Below are 21737 nucleotides of genomic sequence, written 5' to 3'. Positions count from 1 at the left end.
TGAAAAGTAAGAAAGTAAACTGTAATAAAAAAAATATTCACAGCAGTGTAAGGTGCTTGAAGCCTAATTTAGAAATCTGATAGGTAGATGCCTTGTTTGAATTTATAAATAAATAAAATTTATATGAAGCTGAAGAATAATGATATTTATCAAGCTGTAATAAAGAAATATAATAATAATAAAAATAATAATAATAATAATAATAATAATAATAATAATAATAATCATAATAATAATAATAATAAAAATGATAGTACTAAAAATATTTGCTCACAAAATTTTATTTAATAAATACTTGGGGAAAAGCTCAGTGAGGGTTATAAAAATATTTTACTAAGATAAATTATAGCAAAATAAAATGTATTTTCCATTAGCAACAGATTTTACCTACACGCAAAATATTTTTGGAACAAATGTCATCTTTTTATTTTCCTATCAAATTACACAATTGTGAAGAATAAAAAACTAGTTCAGCAAAAATAACCCAGAGACAGGAGAGGAAGTTGATGATGTTTGTGTCCATCCTGGACCAGTGTCAAGTGACAACCATGACAGTGGTCCAGGACACACCAGAGTCATCCAGGACCAGTGTAAAGTGACAACCATGACAGTGGTCCAGGACACACCAGAGTCATCCTGGACCAGTGTCAAGTGACAACCATGACAGTGGTCCAGGACACACCAGAGTCATCCTGGACCAGTGTAAAGTGACAACCATGACAGTGGTCCAGGACACACCAGAGTCATCCTGGACCAATGTCAAGTGACAACCATGACAGTGGTCCAGGACACACCAGAGTCATCCTGGACCAGTGTCAAGTGATAACCATGACAGTGGTCCAGGACACACCAGAGTCATCCTGGACCAGTGTCAAGTGACAACCATGACAGTGGTCCAGGACACACCACAGTGTCATCCTGGACCAGTGTCAAGTGACAACCATGACAGTGGTCCAGGACACACCAGAGTCATCCTGGACCAGTGTCAAGTGACAACCATGACAGTGGTCCAGGACACACCAGAGTCATCCTGGACCAATGTCAAGTGACAACCATGACAGTGGTCCAGGACACACCAGAGTCATCCTGGACCAGTGTCAAGTGATAACCATGACAGTGGTCCAGGACACACCAGAGTCATCCTGGACCAGTGTCAAGTGACAACCATGACAGTGGTCCAGGACACACCACAGTGTCATCCTGGACCAGTGTAAAGTGACAACCATGACAGTGGTCCAGGACACACCAGAGTCATCCTGGACCAGTGTCAAGTGACAACCATGACAGTGGTCCAGGACACACCAGAGACATCCTGGACCAGTGTCAAGTGACAACCATGACAGTGGTCCAGGACACACCAGAGTCATCCTGGACCAGTGTCAAGTGACAACCATGACAGTGGTCCAGGACACACCAGAGTCATCCTGGACCAGTGTCAAGTGATAACCATGACAGTGGTCCAGGACACACCAGGGTCATCCTGGACCAGTGTCAAGTGACAACCATGACAGTGGTACAGGACACACCAGAGTCATCCTGGACCAGTGTCAAGTGACAACCATGACAGTGGTCCAGGACACACCAGAGTCATCCTGGACCAGTGTCAAGTGACAACCATGACAGTGGTCCAGGACACACCAGAGTCATCCTGGACCAGTGTCAAGTGACAACCATGACAGTGGTCCAGGACACACCAGAGTCATCATGGACCAGTATCAAGTGACAACCATGACAGTGGTCCAGGACACACCAGAGTCATCCTGGACCAGTGTCAAGTGATAACCATGACAGTGGTCCAGGACACACCAGAGTCATCCTGGACCAGTGTCAAGTGACAACCATGACAGTGGTCCAGGACACACCAGAGTCATCCTGGACCAGTGTCAAGTGATAACCATGACAGTGGTCCAGGACACACCAGAGTCATCCTGGAACAGTGTCAAGTGACAACCATGACAGTGGTCCAGGACACACCAGAGTCATCCTGGACCAGTGTCAAGTGATAACCATGACAGTGGTCCAGGACACACCACAGTGTCATCCTGGACCAGTGTCAAGTGACAACCATGACAGTGGTCCAGGACACACCACAGTGTCATCCTGGACCAGTGTCAAGTGACAACCATGACAGTAGTCCAGGACACACCAGTGTCATCCAGGACCAGTGTCAAGTGACAACCATGACAGTGGTCCAGGACACACCAGTGTCATCCAGGACCAGTGTCAAGTGACAACCATGACAGTGGTCCAGGACACACCACAGTGTCATCCTGGACCAGTGTCAAGTGACAACTATGACAGTGGTCCAGGACACACCACAGTGTCATCCAGAACCAGTGTCAACTGATAACCATGACAGTGGTCCAGGACACACCACAGTGTCATCCTGGACCAGTGTCAAGTGACAACCATGACAGTGGTCCAGGACACACCACAGTGTCATCCTGGACCAGTGTCAAGTGACAACCATGACAGTGGTCCAGGACACACCACAGTGTCATCCTGGACCAGAGTCAAGTGAGAACCATGACAGTGGTCCAGGACACACCACAGTGTCATCCTGGACCAGTGTCAAGTGACAACCATGAGAGAGGTCCAGGACACACCACAGTGTCATCGAGGACCAGTGTCAACTGATAACCATGACAGTGGTCCAGGACACACCACAGTGTCATCCTGGACCAGTGTCAAGTGACAACCATGACAGTGGTCCAGGACACACCACAGTGTCATCCTGGACCAGTGTCAAGTGACAACCATGACAGTGGTCCAGGACACACCACAGTGCCATCCTGGACCAGAGTCAAGTGACAACCATGACAGTGGTCCAGGACACACCACAGTGTCATCCTGGACCAGTGTCAAGTGACAACCATGACAGAGGTCCAGGACACACCACAGTGTCATCCTGGACCAGTGTCAAGTGACAACCATGACAGTGGTCCAGGACACACCAGAGTCATCCTGGACCAGTGTCAAGTGACAACCATGACAGTGGTCCAGGACACAGCACAGTGTCATCCAGGACCAGTGTCAAGTGATAACCATGACAGTGGTCCAGGACACACCACAGTGTCATCCAGGACCAGTGTCAAGTGACAACCAGGACAGTGGTCCAGGACACACCAGTGTCATCCAGGACCAGTGTCAAGTTACAACCATGACAGTGGTCCAGGACACACCAGTGTCATCCAGGACCAGTGTCAAGTGACCGTGGTCCAGGACACACCAGTGTCATCCTGGACCAGTGTCAAGTGACAACCATGACAGTGGTCCAGGACACACCAGAGTCATCCTGGACCAGTGTCAAGTGACAGTAGTCAAGGACACACCAGTGTCATACAGGACCAGTGTCAAGTGACAACCATGACAGTGATCCAGGACACACCACAGTGTCATCCTGGACCAGTGTCAAGTGACAACCATGACAGTAGTCCAGGACACACCACAGTGTCATCCTGGACCAGTGTCAAGTGATAACCATGAGAGTGGTCCAGGACACACCAGTGTCATCCTGGACCAGTGTCAAGTGACAACCATGACAGTGGTCCAGGACACACCAGTGTCATCCTGGACCAGTGTCAAGTGATAACCATGACAGTGGTCCAGGACACACCACAGTGTCGTCATGGACCAGTGTCAAGTGATAACCATGACAGTGGTCCAGGACACACCAGTGTCATCCTGGACCAGTGTCAAGTGATAACCATGACAGTGGTCCAGGACACACCACAGTGTCATCCTGGACCAGTGTCAATTGACAACCATGACAGTGGTCCAGGACACACCAGTGTCATCCTGGACCAGTGTCAAGTGATAACCATGACAGTGGTCCAGGACACACCAGTGTCATCCTGGACCAGTGTCAAGTGATAACCATGACAGTGGTCCAGGACACACCAGTGTCATCCAGGACCAGTGTCAAGTGATAACCATGACAGAGGTCCAGGACACACCAGTGTCATCCTGGACCAGTGTCAAGTGATAACCATGACAGTGGTCCAGGACACACCAGTGTCATCCAGGACCAGTGTCAAGTGATAACCATGACAGTGGTCCAGGACACACCACAGAGTCATCCTGGACCAGTAACAAGTGACAGCCATGACAGTGGTCCAGGACACACCACAGTGTCATCCTGGACCAGTGTCAAGAGACAACCATGACAGTGGTCCAGGACACACCAGAGTCATCCTGGACCAGTGTCAAGTGACAGCCATGACAGTGGTCCAGGACACACCACAGTGTCATCCTGGACCAGTGTCAAGTGACAACCATGACAGTGGTCCAGGACACACCAGTGTCATCCAGGACCAGTGTCAAGTGACAACCATGACAGTGGTCCAGGACACACCAGTGTCATCCAGGACCAGTGTCAAGTGACAACCATGACAGTGGTCCAGGACACACCACAGTGTCATCCTGGACCAGTGTCAAGTGACAACTATGACAGTGGTCCAGGACACACCACAGTGTCATCCAGAACCAGTGTCAACTGATAACCATGACAGTGGTCCAGGACACACCACAGTGTCATCCTGGACCAGTGTCAAGTGACAACCATGACAGTGGTCCAGGACACACCACAGTGTCATCCTGGACCAGTGTCAAGTGACAACCATGACAGTGGTCCAGGACACACCACAGTGTCATCCTGGACCAGAGTCAAGTGACAACCATGACAGTGGTCCAGGACACACCACAGTGTCATCCTGGACCAGTGTCAAGTGACAACCATGAGAGAGGTCCAGGACACACCACAGTGTCATCGAGGACCAGTGTCAACTGATAACCATGACAGTGGTCCAGGACACACCACAGTGTCATCCTGGACCAGTGTCAAGTGACAACCATGACAGTGGTCCAGGACACACCACAGTGTCATCCTGGACCAGTGTCAAGTGACAACCATGACAGTGGTCCAGGACACACCACAGTGCCATCCTGGACCAGAGTCAAGTGACAACCATGACAGTGGTCCAGGACACACCACAGTGTCATCCTGGACCAGTGTCAAGTGACAACCATGACAGAGGTCCAGGACACACCACAGTGTCATCCTGGACCAGTGTCAAGTGACAACCATGACAGTGGTCCAGGACACACCAGAGTCATCCTGGACCAGTGTCAAGTGACAACCATGACAGTGGTCCAGGACACACCACAGTGTCATCCAGGACCAGTGTCAAGTGATAACCATGACAGTGGTCCAGGACACACCACAGTGTCATCCAGGACCAGTGTCAAGTGACAACCAGGACAGTGGTCCAGGACACACCAGTGTCATCCAGGACCAGTGTCAAGTTACAACCATGACAGTGGTCCAGGACACACCAGTGTCATCCAGGACCAGTGTCAAGTGACCGTGGTCCAGGACACACCAGTGTCATCCTGGACCAGTGTCAAGTGACAACCATGACAGTGGTCCAGGACACACCACAGTGTCATCCTGGACCAGTGTCAAGTGACAACCATGACAGTAGTCCAGGACACACCACAGTGTCATCCTGGACCAGTGTCAAGTGATAACCATGAGAGTGGTCCAGGACACACCAGTGTCATCCTGGACCAGTGTCAAGTGACAACCATGACAGTGGTCCAGGACACACCAGTGTCATCCTGGACCAGTGTCAAGTGATAACCATGACAGTGGTCTAGGACACACCACAGTGTCGTCATGGACCAGTGTCAAGTGATAACCATGACAGTGGTCCAGGACACACCAGTGTCATCCTGGACCAGTGTCAAGTGATAACCATGACAGTGGTCCAGGACACACCACAGTGTCATCCTGGACCAGTGTCAATTGACAACCATGACAGTGGTCCAGGACACACCAGTGTCATCCTGGACCAGTGTCAAGTGATAACCATGACAGTGGTCCAGGACACACCAGTGTCATCCTGGACCAGTGTCAAGTGATAACCATGACAGTGGTCCAGGACACACCAGTGTCATCCAGGACCAGTGTCAAGTGATAACCATGACATAGGTCCAGGACACACCAGTGTCATCCTGGACCAGTGTCAAGTGATAACCATGACAGTGGTCCAGGACACACCAGTGTCATCCAGGACCAGTGTCAAGTGATAACCATGACAGTGGTCCAGGACACACCACAGAGTCATCCTGGACCAGTAACAAGTGACAGCCATGACAGTGGTCCAGGACACACCACAGTGTCATCCTGGACCAGTGTCAAGAGACAACCATGACAGTGGTCCAGGACACACCAGAGTCATCCTGGACCAGTGTCAAGTGACAGCCATGACAGTGGTCCAGGACACACCACAGAGTCATCCTGGACCAGTGTCAAGTGACAGCCATGACAGTGGTCCAGGACACACCACAGTGTCATCCTCGACCAGTGTCAAGGGACAACCATGACAGTGGTCCAGGACACACCAGAGTCATCCTGGACCAGTGTCATGTGATAACCATGACACTGGTCCAGGACACACCACAGTGTCATCCAGGACCAGTGTCAAGTGACAACTGTGACAGTGGTCCAGGACACACCACAGTGTCATCCAGGACCAGTGTCAAGTGATAACCAAGACAGTGGTCCAGGACACACCAGTGTCATCCAGGACCAGTGTCAAGTGATAACCATGACAGTGGTCCAGGACACACCACAGTGTCATCCAGGACCAGTGTCAAGTGATAACCATGACAGTGGTCCAGGACACACCACAGTGTCATCATGGACCAGTGTCAAGTGATAACCATGACAGTGGTCCAGGACACACCACAGTGTCATCCAGGAACAGTGTCAAGTGATAACCATGACAGTGGTCCAGGACACACCACAGTGTCATCCTGGACCAGTGTCAAGTGATAACCATGACAGTGGTCCAGGACACACCACAGTGTCATCCTGGACCAGTGTCAAGTGACAACCATGACAGTGGTCCAGGACACACCACAGTGTCATCATGGACCAGTGTCAAGTGACAACCATGACAGAGGTCCAGGACACACCACAGTGTCATCCTGGACCAGTGTCAAGTGATAACCATGACAGTGGTCCAGGACACACCAGAGTCATCCTGGACCAGTGTCAAGTGATAACCATGACACTGGACCAGGACACACCACAGTGTCATCCAGGACCAGTGTCAAGTGACAACTGTGACAGTGGTCCAGGACACACCACAGTGTCATCCAGGACCAGTGTCAAGTGATAACCAAGACAGTGGTCCAGGACACACCAGTGTCATCCAGGACCAGTGTCAAGTGATAACCATGACAGTGGTCCAGGACACACCACAGTGTCATCCAGGACCAGTGTCAGGTGACAACTGTGACAGTGGTCCAGGACACACCACAGTGTCATCCAGGACCAGTGTCAAGTGATAACCAAGACAGTGGTCCAGGACACACCAGTGTCATCCAGGACCAGTGTCAAGTGATAACCATGACAGTGGTCCAGGACACACCAGTGTCATCCTGCACCAGTGTCAAGTGACAGCCATGACAGTGGTCCACGACACACCACAGTGTCATCCTGGACCAGTGTCAAGTGACAACCATGACAGTGGTCCAGGACACACCACAGTGTCATCCTGGACCAGTGTCAAGTGACAATCATGACAATGGTCCAGGACACACACCAGTGTCATCCTGGACCAGTGTCAAGTGACAACTGTGACAGTGGTCCAGGACACACAGCAGTGTCATCCTGGACCAGTGTCAAGTGACAACCATGACAGTGGTCCAGGACACACCACAGTGTCATCCTGGACCAGTGTCAAGTGACAACCATGTCAGTGGTCCAGGACACACCACAGTGTCATCCTGGACCAGTGCCAAGTGACAACCATGACAATGGTCCAGGACACACCACAGTGTCATCCTAGACCAGTGTCAAGTGACAAATGTGACAGGTGTCCAGGACACACCAGTGTCATCCTGGACCAGTGTCAAGTGACAACCATGACAGTGGTCCAGGACACACCACAGTGTCATCCTGGACAAGTGTCAAGTGACAACCATGACAGAGGTCCAGGACACACCACAGTGTCATCCTGGACCAGTGTCGTGACAACCATGACAGTGGTCCAGGACACACGCCAGTGTCATCCTGGACAGTGTCAAGTGACAACCATGACAGTGGTCCAGGAGACACCACAGTGTCATCCTGGACCAGTGTCAAGTGACAACCATGACAGTGGTCCAGGACACACCACAGTGTCATCCTGGACTAGTGTCAAGTGACAAACATGACAGTGGTCCAGGACACACCAGTGTCATCCTGGACCAGTGTCAAGTGACAACCATGACAGTGGTCCAGGACACACCACAGTGTCATCCTGGACCAGTGTCAAGTGACAACCATGACAGTGGTCCAGGACACACCACATTGTCATCCTGGACCAGTGTCAAGTGACAACCATGACAGTGGTCCAGGACACACCACAGTGTCATCCTGAAAAAGTGTCAAGTGACACCCATGACAGTGGTCCAGGACACACCACAGTGTCATCCTGGACCAGTGTCAAGTAACAACCATGACAGTGGTCCAGGACACACCACAATGTCATCCTGGACCAGTGTCAAGTGACAACCATGACAGTGGTCCAGGACACACCACAGTGTCATCCTGGACCAGTGTCAAGTGACAACCATGACAGTGGTCCAGGACACAACAGTGTCATCCTGGACCAGTGTCAAGTGACAACCATGACAGTGGTCCAGGACACACCAGTGTCATCCTGGACCAGTGTCAAGTGACAACCATGACAGTGGTCCAGGACACACCACATTGTCATCCTGGACCAGTGTCAAGTGACAACCATGACAGTGGTCCAGGACACACCACAGTGTCATCCTGGACCAGTGTCAAATGACAACTGTGACAGTGGTCCAGGTCACACCACAGTGTCATCCTGGACCAGTGTCAAGTGACAACCATGACAGTGGACCAGGACACACCAGAGTGTCATCCTGGACCAGTGTCAAGTGACAATCATGACAGTGGTCCAGGACACACCACAGTGTCATCCTGGTCCAGTGTCAAGTGACAACCATGACAGTGGTCCTGGACACTCCACAGTGTCATTCTGGACCAGTATCAAGTGACAACCATGACAGTGGTCCAGGACACACCAGTGTCATCCTGCACCAGTGTCAAGTGACAACCATGACAGTGGTCCAGGACACACCAGTGTCATCCTGGACCAGTGTCAAGTGACAACCATGACAGTAGTCCAGGACACACCATAGTGTCATCCTGGACCAGTGTCAAGAGATAACTGTGACAGTGGTCCAGGACACACCACAGTGTCATCCTGGACCAGTGCCAAGTGACAACTGTGACAGTGGTCTAGGACACACACCAGTGTCATCCTGGACCAGTGTCAAGTGACAACTGTGACAGTGGTCCAGGACACACCACAGTGTCATCCTGGACCAGTGTCAAGTGACAACTGTGACAGTGGTCCAGGACACACCACAGTGTCATCCTGGACCAGTGTCAAGTGACAACTGTGACAGTGGTCCAGGACACACACCAGTGTCATCCTGGACCAGTGTCAAGCGACAACTGTGACAGTGGTCCAGGACACACACCAGTGTCATCCTGGACCAATGTCAAGTGACAACTGTGACAGTGGTCCAGGACACACACCAGTGTCATCCTGGACCAGTGTCAAGTGACAACTTTGACAGTGGTCCAGGACACACCACAGTGTCATCCTGGACCAGTGTCAAGTGACAGCTTTGACAGTGGTCCAGGACACACCACAGTGTCATCCTGGACCAGTGTAAAGTGACAACCATGAAAGTGGTCTAGGACACACCAGAGTGTCATCCTGGACCAGTGTCAAGTGACAAATGTGACAGTGGTCCAGAACACACAGCAGTGCCATCCTGGACCAGTGTCAAGTGACAACTGTGACAGTTGTCCAGGACACACCACAGTGTCATCCTGGGCCAGTGTCATGTGACAACTGTGACAGTGGTCCAGGACACACAGCAGTGTCATCCTGGACCAGCATCAAGTGACAACTATGACAGTGGTCCAGGACACACCACAGTGTCATCCTGGACCAGTGTCAAGTGACAACTGTGACAGTGGTCCAGAATACACAGCAGTGTCATCCTGGACCAGTGTCAAGTGACAACTGTGACAGTGGTCCAGGACACACCACAGTGTCATCCTGGACCAATGTCAAGTGACAACTGTGACAGTGGTCCATGACACACCAGTGTCATCCTGGACCAGTGCCAAGTGACAACTGTGACAGTGGTCCATGACACACCACAGTGTCATCCTGGACCAGTGACAAGGGACAACTGTGACAGTGGTCCAGAACACACAGCAGTGTCATCTTGGACCAGTGTCAAGTGACAACTGTGACAGTGGTCCAGGACACACACCAGTGTCATCCTGGACCAGTGTCAAGTAACAACGGTGACAGTGGTCCAGGACACACACCAGTGTCATCCTGGACCAGTGTCAAGTGACAACTGTGACAGTGGTCCAGGACACACCACAGTGTCATCCTGGACCAGTGTCAAGTGACAACTGTGACAGTGGTCCAGGACACACCACAGTGTCATCCTGGACCAGTGTCAAGTGACAATCGTGACACTGGTCCAGGACACACACCAGTGTCATCCTGGACCAGTGTCAAGTGACAACTGTGACAGTGGTCCAGGACACACACCAGTGTCATCCTAGACCAGTGTCAAGTGACAACTGTGACAGTGGTCCAGGACACACCAGTGTCATCCTGGACCAGTGTCAAGTGACAACTGTGACAGTGGTCCAGGACACACAGCAGTGTCATCCTGGACCAGTGTCAAGTGACAACCATGAAAGTGGTCCAGGACACACCAGTCATCCTGGACCAGTGTCAAGTGACAACTGTGACAGTGGTCCAGAACACACAGCAGTGTCATCCTGGACCAGTGTCAAGTGACAACTGTGACAGTTGTCCAGGACACACACCAGTGTCATCCTGGACCAGTGTCAAGTGACAACTGTGACAGTGGTCCAGGACACACCACAGTGTCATCCTGGACCAGTGTCAAGTGACAACTGTGACAGTGGTCCAGGACACACCACAGTGTCATCCGGGACCAGTGTCAAGTGACAACTGTGACAGTGGTCCAGGACACACAGCAGTGTCATACTGGACCAGTGTGAAGTGACAACTCTGACAGTGGTCCAGGACACACCACAGTGTCATCCTGGACCAGTGTCAAGTGACAACTGTGACAGTGGTCCAGGACACACCAGTGTCATCCTGGACCAGTGTCAAGTGACAACTGTGACAGTGGTCCAGGACACACCAGTGTCATCCTGGACCAGTGTCAAGTGACAACTGTGACAGTGTTCCAGGACACAGAGCAGTGTCATCCTGAACCAGTATCAAGTGACAACTGTGACAATGGTCCAGGACACACCAGTGTCATCCTGGACCAGTGCCAAGTGACAACTGTGACAGTGGTCCAGGACACACCAGTGTCATCCTGGACCAGTGTCAAGTGACAACTGTGACAGTGGCCCAGGACACACCAGTGTCATCCTGGACCAGTGTCAAGTGACAACTGTGACAGTGGTCCAGGACACACCACAGTGTCATCCTGGGCCAGTGTCAATTGACAACTGTGACAGTGGTCCAGGACACACACCAGTGTCATCCTGGACCAGTGTCAAGTGACAAACATGACAGTGGTCCAGGACACACCAGTGTCATCCTGGACCAGTGTCAAGTGACAAACATGACAGTGGTCCAGGACACACAACAGTGTCATCCTGGACCAGTGTCAAGTGACAAACATGACAGTGGTCCAGGACACACCACAGTGTCATCCTGGACCAGTGTCAAGTGACAAACATGACAGTGGTCCAGGACACACCACAGTGTCATCCTGGACCAGTGTCAAGTGACAAACATGACAGTGGTCCAGGACACACCAGTGTCATCCTGGACCAGTGTCAAGTGACAAACATGACAGTGGTCCAGGACACACCAGTGTCATCCTGGACCAGTGTCAAGTGACAAACATGACAGTGGTCCAGGACACACAACAGTGTCATCCTGGGCCAGTGTCAAGTGACAAACATGACAGTGGTCCAGGACACACAACAGTGTCATCTTGGACCAGTGTCACGTGACAAACATGACAGTGGTCCAGGACACACCACAGTGTCATCCTGGACCAGTGTCAAGTGACAAACATGACAGTGGTCCAGGACACACCACAGTGTCATCCTGGACCAGTGTCAAGTGACAAACATGACAGTGGTCCAGGACACACCAGTGTCATCCTGGACCAGTGTCAAGTGACAAACATGACAGTGGTCCAGGACACACCACAGTGTCATCCTGGACCAGTGTCAAGTGACAAACATGACAGTGGTCCAGGACACACCAGTGTCATCCTGGACCAGTGTCAAGTGACAAACATGACAGTGGTCCAGGACACACAACAGTGTCATCCTGGACCAGTGTCACGTGACAAACATAACAGTGGTCCAGGACACACCACAGTGTCATCCTGGACCAGTGTCAAGTGACAAACATGACAGTGGTCCAGGACACACAACAGTGTCATCCTGGACCAGTGTCAAGTGACAAACATGACAGTGGTCCAGGACACACAACAGTGTCATCTTGGACCAGTGTCACGTGACAAACATGACAGTGGTCCAGGACACACCACAGTGTCATCCTGGACCAGTGTCAAGTGACAAACATGACAGTGGTCCAGGACACACCACAGTGTCATCCTGGACCAGTGTCAAGTGACAAACATGACAGTGGTCCAGGACACACCAGTGTCATCCTGGACCAGTGTCAAGTGACAAACATGACAGTGGTCCAGGACACACCACAGTGTCATCCTGGACCAGTGTCAAGTGACAAACATGACAGTGGTCTAGGACACACCAGTGTCATCCTGGACCAGTGTCAAGTGACAAACATGACAGTGGTCCAGGACACACCACAGTGTCATCCTGGACCAGTGTCAAGTGACAAACATGACAGTGGTCCAGGACACACCACAGTGTCATCCTGGACCAGTGTCAAGTGACAAACATGACAGTGGTCCAGGACACACCACAGTGTCATCCTGGACCAGTGTCAAGTGACAAACATGACAGTGGTCCAGGATACACCACAGTGTCATCCTGGACCAGTGTCAAGTGACAAACATGATAGTGGTCCAGGACACACCACAGTGTCATCCTGGACCAGTGTCAAGTGACAACCATGACAGTGGTCCAGGACACACCACAGTGTCATCCTGGACCAGTGTCAAGTGACAACCATGACAGTGGTCCAGGACACACCACAGTGTCATCCTGGACCAGTGTCACGTGACAAACATGACAGTGGTCCAGGACACACCACAGTGTCATCCTGGACCAGTGTCAAGTGACAAACATGACAGTGGTCCAGGACACACCACAGTGTCATCCTGGACCAGTGTCAAGTGACAAACATGACAGTGGTCCAGGACACACCAGTGTCATCCTGGACCAGTGTCAAGTGACAAACATGACAGTGGTCCAGGACACACAACAGTGTCATCCTGGACCAGTGTCACGTGACAAACATGACAGTGGTCCAGGACACACCACAGTGTCATCCTGGACCAGTGTCAAGTGACAAACATGACAGTGGTCCAGGACACACCACAGTGTCATCCTGGACCAGTGTCAAGTGACAAACATGACAGTGGTCCAGGACACACCACAGTGTCATCCTGGACCAGTGTCAAGTGACAAACATGACAGTGGTCCAGGACACACCAGTGTCATCCTGGACCAGTGTCAAGTGACAAACATGACAGTGGTCCAGGACACACCACAGTGTCATCCTGGACCAGTGTCAAGTGACAAACATGACAGTGGTCCAGGACACACCATATCAACAAACATTTCCTCTCCTAAGTGTGGGTTTTTGGTGAATTGTTCCAGCCATGGTACTGTGATTTTTTTTTTATTCTGTGGAGAGTTGAGTGGACTGTATAAGAAAAAACTACTTGTCTATATAATCTCTATATTACCAAGTATCACTTTTATTACCTAGTTAAGCCTTGTTTACTTTCTATGTGCATGAACACTGGTTCCCTTCAGCATTTAACTTAAGACACTATTGAAGTGTGCAAACTATTCTACATAGCTTGTAGAGAACAGATAAAGCTCAGGGAGTAGGAAGTGTGACCTAGTAGTGACCAGTGAAGAGGCAGGGCCAGGAACTATGACTCGACCCCTGCAACCACAAGTAGGTGAGTACAGATGACATGGTTCATGGGACACACCATAAGAAATTAGTTACTCATTCTAGAAAACTGTGTATTCTGTTCATAAATTAGGTACATGTGCAACACTTGAGTATCTTTATTGTGGAAATGTTTTGCCACACAGTGGCTTCATCAGTCCACTGCAAAGGAGACTGGTGAAGATCAGAAGGAGTTTGAAGTAATCAGTCCTTCAGCCTGCAGTTGATGTAATCAGTCCATCAAGATGGAGTTGAACAGTTGGAATACTAGTGGAAAAGCTTCTGGTCAACTGGATCAATGGAATTGGCCAAAAATGGGGCTCAAAGTGGGCAAAATTGCTGATGAATAAACATCGCCGAGACCACTAACTTGGCAAGAGCATAATTCCGTAAGTTTTCCATCAAATTTTGTACTTTTGGTTTCATTATCTTTGGAAAAAGATTCTCTATCATTTCATAAGAGAATTTTTTTTTTTTAAATTCTTCAACCCTGAGAGCAAGTTTGAGATCAGGAGTCTTAACCCTGAGAGCAAGTTTGAGATCAGGAGTCTTGTCCCTGAGAGCAAGTTTGGGATCAGGAGTCTTGACCCTGAGAGCAAGTTTGGGATCAGGAGTCTTGACCCTGAGAGCAAGTATGAGATCAGGGGTCTTGACCCTGAAAGGGTTAAAGAACCCTCTGGTCTAAATTATGTGGTTTTTGAACAATCAATTTTGTACAGTGTATTACTCCTCTTATTTAAACTGGTATGGGCCATAACATCTATGAATAAAATACAAAGCAAGATGGTCCCTATGCTTGACCCGTATTTTGGTGTCTAGGTGTGGTTGGGTCAGACACCCTGAGTGTGAACCTTTCTATTACTCAGCTGATAGACACAACTAACTCTCACAATGTGGAGGGGTAGTGATCGTCAATGTTCCATAATTCTGTACAAGCACACAGCAAGAATGTAACAGAGATACTATCCAAAATTTCAAAATCCCTACCAAAACCTGTTTCCCATAGGTGGCCTGTGAGGCCGTGTCTACAGGTCCCATTCTGACTCTTGTTCCAGCTGTGCTTCAAACAGACTCATAGTGAAGTTGAAGAGAGGCAATATGGTGATCTGAGACAAATCATGCCTCATCTGGTGTCAAACCAGAATCCACTAGGTAGGCTCTTATAAGAGCCGAGTGTGAAGCACAGAAGTCAGTCTTTCTGTATCCAGAATCTTATCCAAAGTAGTGACTTGTGACATAAAGTGGTCATAATGGAGAGGTTTTAAGTATCCTGAGAATGCAGTATGTATTGCTTGTAAACTTGAGCTACCACCTGTAACCAGTGGCACAGCCACAGGGAAAGGTTAATGAGGATAAAGCCCCCCAGTGGAAAATAATTTTCATTTTTTAATTAATAGCTAATTTTCACTATATTATACTGACTAGTGACCAGAAGAGTACAACAGTTTAAGATATTTCACATACATACTGATTGATAATCATATATTTTAAAAGATGATTTCTTTAATTTTTCAGCATTTTATAATTTTTAAGCCCCCATCTCAGATTGAAATCATGGCTTAAGCCCCCAGAATGAAATCTTGGCTGTACTACTGCCTCTGGAGGGAAGTTATACAAGAACTGGTAATCAGGCCACTCCAGAAACAATGCTTCTGCTGTGTGAACTGACTGGTCTGGGAAAGCAGGCACAGAGTGCAAGCTTGTGATTTTTTTCCTGTTGATGAACATGTCCATGTCTGGAAGACCTCTTTGTATCACTAACTACTGTAACACCCCTTGGTGGAATTCTCAATCATGTAAAATTGGTAAGCATCAAGAAAAGATGATCCACCAAGATGTGTAGGTGACCTGGAAGAAATGGAGTAGATGAATCTGATGTGATTTGCAAAAGCAAAGCACCTTCACCACAAGACTGTAAGCCATGGATAGGCTAGGGTACTGAATCTGGGAGTGCCAGCTGTTGTTTAAGTAAGTTGTCAGCAATGAGTCCCATACAAAAATGATCACAGTGGACACTGGCAAGACACATGACTTTCAGTCACAGAAGGCAGGAGCTATTGCAGAAAACCAAATAAACTTCATATACTGATTTCTTATGGCTCCCCCAGCTGCAGAATCTGGTTATTAAGAAAGACACAAAAGTTGCCAGGGAAGGAATGGCATTCTCATCCTGTACCTCCAGCCCCAGAATAGAAATCAGTGTATCCTTCACAATGAAGTGTAGCATAATGTCCCACTTCATGAAAAGAGCATTCCCTGAAGCAGTGACCTTCAAAGTCCCAGAAAAGACAGGATCAAAAGCATCCTGAAACTGAATACTTGTCTTCTTTTCAAACATTACAAAGAACAACCAAATTTTAGCCCTAGTGGTAATGAGGAATTGAGGTCTCTACCAAAGGTAGAAACAATGCTCACAAAACTCTTAGACTAAGAGCAAGAATTAGTCTTCAGCTACAGTTTCTTGAATGATAAGCCTAGCTGAAACACATTCCTAGATTCCTGCACCAAAATCTTTGCTGAGAAGAAATGAAAAGTTGCAAACCCAGAGCAAATCCTCAGTATTTTGGGCCAAGATATTTTACACTTGTTTAACAGACATGTTCAGTTTCACAAAACTGAATTATACAAGTTCCATTCAACTGTTCAAATGATGCACAGCATAAAAAAAACCATACCATGGGCAGGGATTGGACTCGTAGCGAGTGAATCATAAAACTCCAGGCCAGTGCATAAGCCACTGGGCTAGCTGACTACAATAAGATTCATCCAACTAAGCATATATTTATATACCACAGAGAGGTTAGTACAGGCCCAACTGTGACCACAAATGCAAGTTTTTATAGATGAATCTCCCGCCATTTGTGGTCACAGTGGAGCCTGTGCTAACCTCTCTATGGTATATAAATATACCTAGCTGAATGAATCTTATTGTAGCCAGCTGGCTCAGTAGCTTATGCACTGGCCTGGAGTTTTATGACTCGCTTGTCACACGTTCAATCCTCGCCCATGGTATGGTTTGTTTGCAATCGTGTCATTACGATTTTGTGAGTCATGCACAGTATAGTAATTCAGGCAGATGCTTAGGTGGTTAGTTGTGATGCCAAAGGGTAAAAATTTGTGGAGAAACATTCACCACTTAACAAGAAGTAGATGGCAGAGGCTGTAGAAGCACCAAAGGAAGGATAAGCCCAATTCCTAAGAGACAAAACAGGAAGAATGAGTAAGTGATGCTTAAGTGGAGGATGGGCTGGCAATGAGTCCAGGCTACCAGTGTTAAGAGCTTCCACAGATGTCCACCACTATTTTCAGTGGGCATGTCATACATGGAAAACCAGAGAACATTACCTATGTGCCAAGCAGGATACATAAAACTCTCCATCTCCAAAGACAGGAAAACAAAGTGTGTCCTCAATAACAACAGTTTTTCATGATGAAAGAGGTCAAAGCATAACAAAAACTGATAGCCGAATAGTTGTGCACACTGGTGTCCAAATTAATTGCTAGGGGAAACTACTGCACATATGCACAGCAAGTAAGCAATTCTTAACTGTACAATAAAAACTGATCTGAATCTTAATTACTAGTAATACGGAGGCTAAACAGGCATACAATTATTCCTAATGTGATTTATGAAATCAAACACAGAAAAATATACCTACCTATAGTTACAAGAGCAGAGCAATGCTCATAAAGTCTTAACTTTAGTGTTCCATGCCATATAATCTGTCATTTTTTTAATAAATTTCTAGCATTTGTAGCACTTACTACCTTCCCTTAAATCCCAGCATTCTACCACTCTACAGTATTTGCATAGACAAGCTTTCTAATAGTCTTTTAATACTGCTTTCTTGTCAATTTACAATAATGGCCTCTTGTTCTCCCTGTTAATGATACCAAGAAATCTATAAATTTTATTATATCCCTTTATGATATTCAACAGCATATTATATTAACATGCCTTCATCTCCTCTTATCAGCTAACTAAGGTATTTAAACTTTTCAGTCATTCTTTGTAACTCATTTTTGACCTCCTGGAGCAATTATATATTATATCATTGAACATTTTACATATTTACTCTTTTTTGTATGTGTGGACATCACACTTCTGCTGAATTTTTTTTAAATTCAGGTTAAAGAGCACTGTGAACGTATGTTTTAGTATTTTTCCATCCTTGTACATATATTAATCAGGCTATCTTCTCACAGTTTAAATTATGTGATCATCCAGTGACAATGTTTTGCCTACCATTACTCCTAGGTGCCTTTTTCTCTCCAACACTTTCAATATTTTAACACACAATACAGTTCATAATCTTAATGTTGCCTCTAATCACTTTCTCTTATTTCCATTACCTCTCATCAAGAATAAATTCACTCACTCACTGTCTGGTTCATTTACTTAACATATTCACATCCCTTTGTTGTATCTTCAGTCATTTGTACTGCATTGCTTACATTGAAAAGAAATTTTACATCATCTGCAAATATATTCATATATGAAATGTTAGTAGTATAATGGAAATAAAGAAACCCACTGGAGTAATAAATGAACAGGAAATAAAGAAGACTAGCCATGCCATGCTAAGCGTTCTAGTGGTACACTCTGTAATCACAATTTTACTACATGTAAACCAAACAATAACCAAATTTCTGTAAACTCAGCATTGTAATCCTTATAGAGAATAAACTTTGAATTTGAATTTGAACTTTGAACCTCCGACTAGGGTCCACTTATTTCAATTTTGTCTTATTTCAATTATGTGTCCAAGTGGGTTTCTTCATTTCCACATTCAAAAATATTTTTAACCCTTTGGAAATCCACCATAACAAAACTGTCCACAAATCATTTCTCTTGTTTGCTTTTCAAATAGAAAAGTATTCATCCAATGTAACAGTTAACCTTTTATTCCTCTTTTGTTTTACTTTTGAAATTTAAGTAGAGTATATGCAGTCATCCCAACAGTTTCTTTCATGAATACATTCTGCAATTATCACACAAGTTTAGCAGTTGTGATATACTCTACAGGAGGACTTTTGCTTATCAGAAATCAAACTGTTGGATAACAAGACTTTTACTCTCCCAATGCATTATCCACTTTTCTCTGACAGCTCTTTCAGTAGTTTTATAGTAATGCCATGATTAAGACAACAGTTTAAAGGCCTTTCCTGTCATTTTTTTTTTAAATACTGGTACAATGCCTGCCATTTTTCTATTTATCTGCCAGTTTACTTATTTGTTATTAAATCTCTAAAATTTTCCAAAGCTGATAACTTTGGGCCATCTCCTACTATGGCAGGGTGACCCAAAAAGAAAAAAACATTTTCATCGCTCAACACTTTCACCATCATTCACACATAACCACTGTCTTTACAGAGGCATACAAATGACAGAAAATTATTTTTATTATTTTATTATCACACTAGCCGATTCCCACCAAGGCAGGGTGGCCCGAAAAAGAAAAACTTTCACCATCATTCACTCCATCACTGTCTTGCCAGAAGGGTGCTTTACACTACAGTTTTTAAACTGCAACATTAACACCCCTCCTTCAGAGTGCAGGCACTGTACTTCCCATCTCCAGGACTCAAGTCCGGCCTGCCGGTTTCCCTGAACCCCTTCATAAATGTTACTTTGCTCACACTCCAACAGCACGTCAAGTATTAAAAACCATTTGTCTCCATTCACTCCTATCAAACACGCTCACGCATGCCTGCTGGAAGTCCAAGCCCCTCGCACACAAAACCTCCTTTACCCCCTCTCTCCAACCTTTCCTAGGCCGACCCCTACCCCGCCTTCCTTCCACTACAGACTGATACACTCTTGAAGTCATTCTGTTTCGCTCCATTCTCTCTACATGTCCGAACCACCTCAACAACCCTTCCTCAGCCCTCTGGACAACAGTTTTGGTAATCCCGCACCTCCTCCTAACTTCCAAACTACGAATTCTCTGCATTGTATTCACACCACACATTGCCCTCAGACATGACATCTCCACTGCCTCCAGCCTTCTCCTCGCTGCAACATTCATCACCCATGCTTCACACCCATATAAGAGCATTAGTAAAACTATACTCTCATACATTCCCCTCTTTGCCTCCAAGGACAAAGTTCTTTGTCTCCACAGACTCCTAAGTACACCACTCACTCTTTTCCCCTCATCAATTCTATGATTCACCTCATCTTTCATAGACCCATCCGCTGACACGTCCACTCCCAAATATCTGAATACATTCACCTCCTCCATACTCTCTCCCTCCAATCTGATATTCAATCTTTCATCACCTAATCTTTTTGTTATCCTCGTAACCTTACTTATTTTCTTCTTTTGCACACCCTACCAAATTCATCCACCAATCTCTGCAACTTCTCTTCAGAATCTCCCAAGAGCACAGTGTCATCAGTAAAGAGCAACTGTGACAACTCCCACTTTATGTGTGATTCTTTATCTTTTAACTCCACGCCTCTTGCCAAGACCCTCGCATTTACTTCTCTTACAACCCCATCTATAAATATATTAAACAACCACGGTGACATCACACATCCTTGTCTAAGGCCTACTTTTACTGGGAAATAATTTCCCTCTTTCCTACATACTCTAACTTGAGCCTCACTATCCTCGTAAAAACTCTTAAATAATTTATTGACTTTTTAGAAAATAAAACAATGTAGGTAATATTGCAAATTATAAGTAATATTTTCTTGACAGAAAATATTACTTATAATTTGCAATATTACCTACATTGTTTTATTTTCTAAAAAGTCAATAAATTATTTCTTTCCATTTGGTCATCATCTTCAGTCCCTATCAATTGTTCACACAAATGTTTTGCATATGAAGAATCCATAAATATTGTTACGTCTTTTATATTCCCAGTAACATTCTACAATAATGTCAAGAAATGCACAACAGTATACTCAAATAGGTCCAGCTTTTAAAAGAAAAATAAAGGGGATTAATTTATTCAAGGGTAATATTTTCAAGGAGCAATTCTCAAAAAAAAAAAATGAAGTGCTGAATCTAAATTTACAGACTTTTTGGGAAGATCCAGCAAATTTAAAAAAAAAAAAAAGGCATTTCTTTTTAAGGTTTCTATTTTTTTTTTTTTTTTTTTGGCATGGCACATAATCTCAAAGTTAATAAACAACCATGGAATTTTAGTGAAAAATGTACTACAGGTGCACATCCCTTTATTCGAAATCCTCGGGGACCTGTATTGTTTCGAATTTCAGACTTTTTTTGAATTTCAGAATGATTCTCAATGCCACCACGTGGCGGCATGACCCAACACGGAGATGACTGATGTTCCACACTCCATGAAAAACCTTTGGTTTTCGGAACTTTTCGAATTTCAGAACTTCAGATAAAGGGATGTGGACCTGTAATTAGATTTTTCCAGTTCCCCATCTCTTTTTAAAAATTCCTTCTTATGAAGGTCAACATTAATTAAAGAAATGTGAAACACAAAATGTTCCTTAATCTGAAAAATATTTAATCA

General features: G+C 46.5%; 1 protein-coding gene across 1 annotated transcript in view; it reads right to left on the bottom strand.

Annotated features, from left to right (window-relative positions):
- Positions 1 to 21737, bottom strand: part of LOC128686986 (coiled-coil domain-containing protein AGAP005037) — a gene marked incomplete at its 5' end in the record, with an annotated part of 674061 nt that overhangs the window by 333942 nt on the left and 318382 nt on the right.

The sequence above is a fragment of the Cherax quadricarinatus genome, chromosome 7 (genome assembly GCF_038502225.1).
Source record: "Cherax quadricarinatus isolate ZL_2023a chromosome 7, ASM3850222v1, whole genome shotgun sequence".
NCBI classification, from domain to species: Eukaryota; Metazoa; Arthropoda; class Malacostraca; order Decapoda; family Parastacidae; genus Cherax; species Cherax quadricarinatus.
The sequence above is the reverse complement of the archived record's forward strand: the minus strand, read 5'-3'. Positions and strand labels throughout refer to the sequence as shown.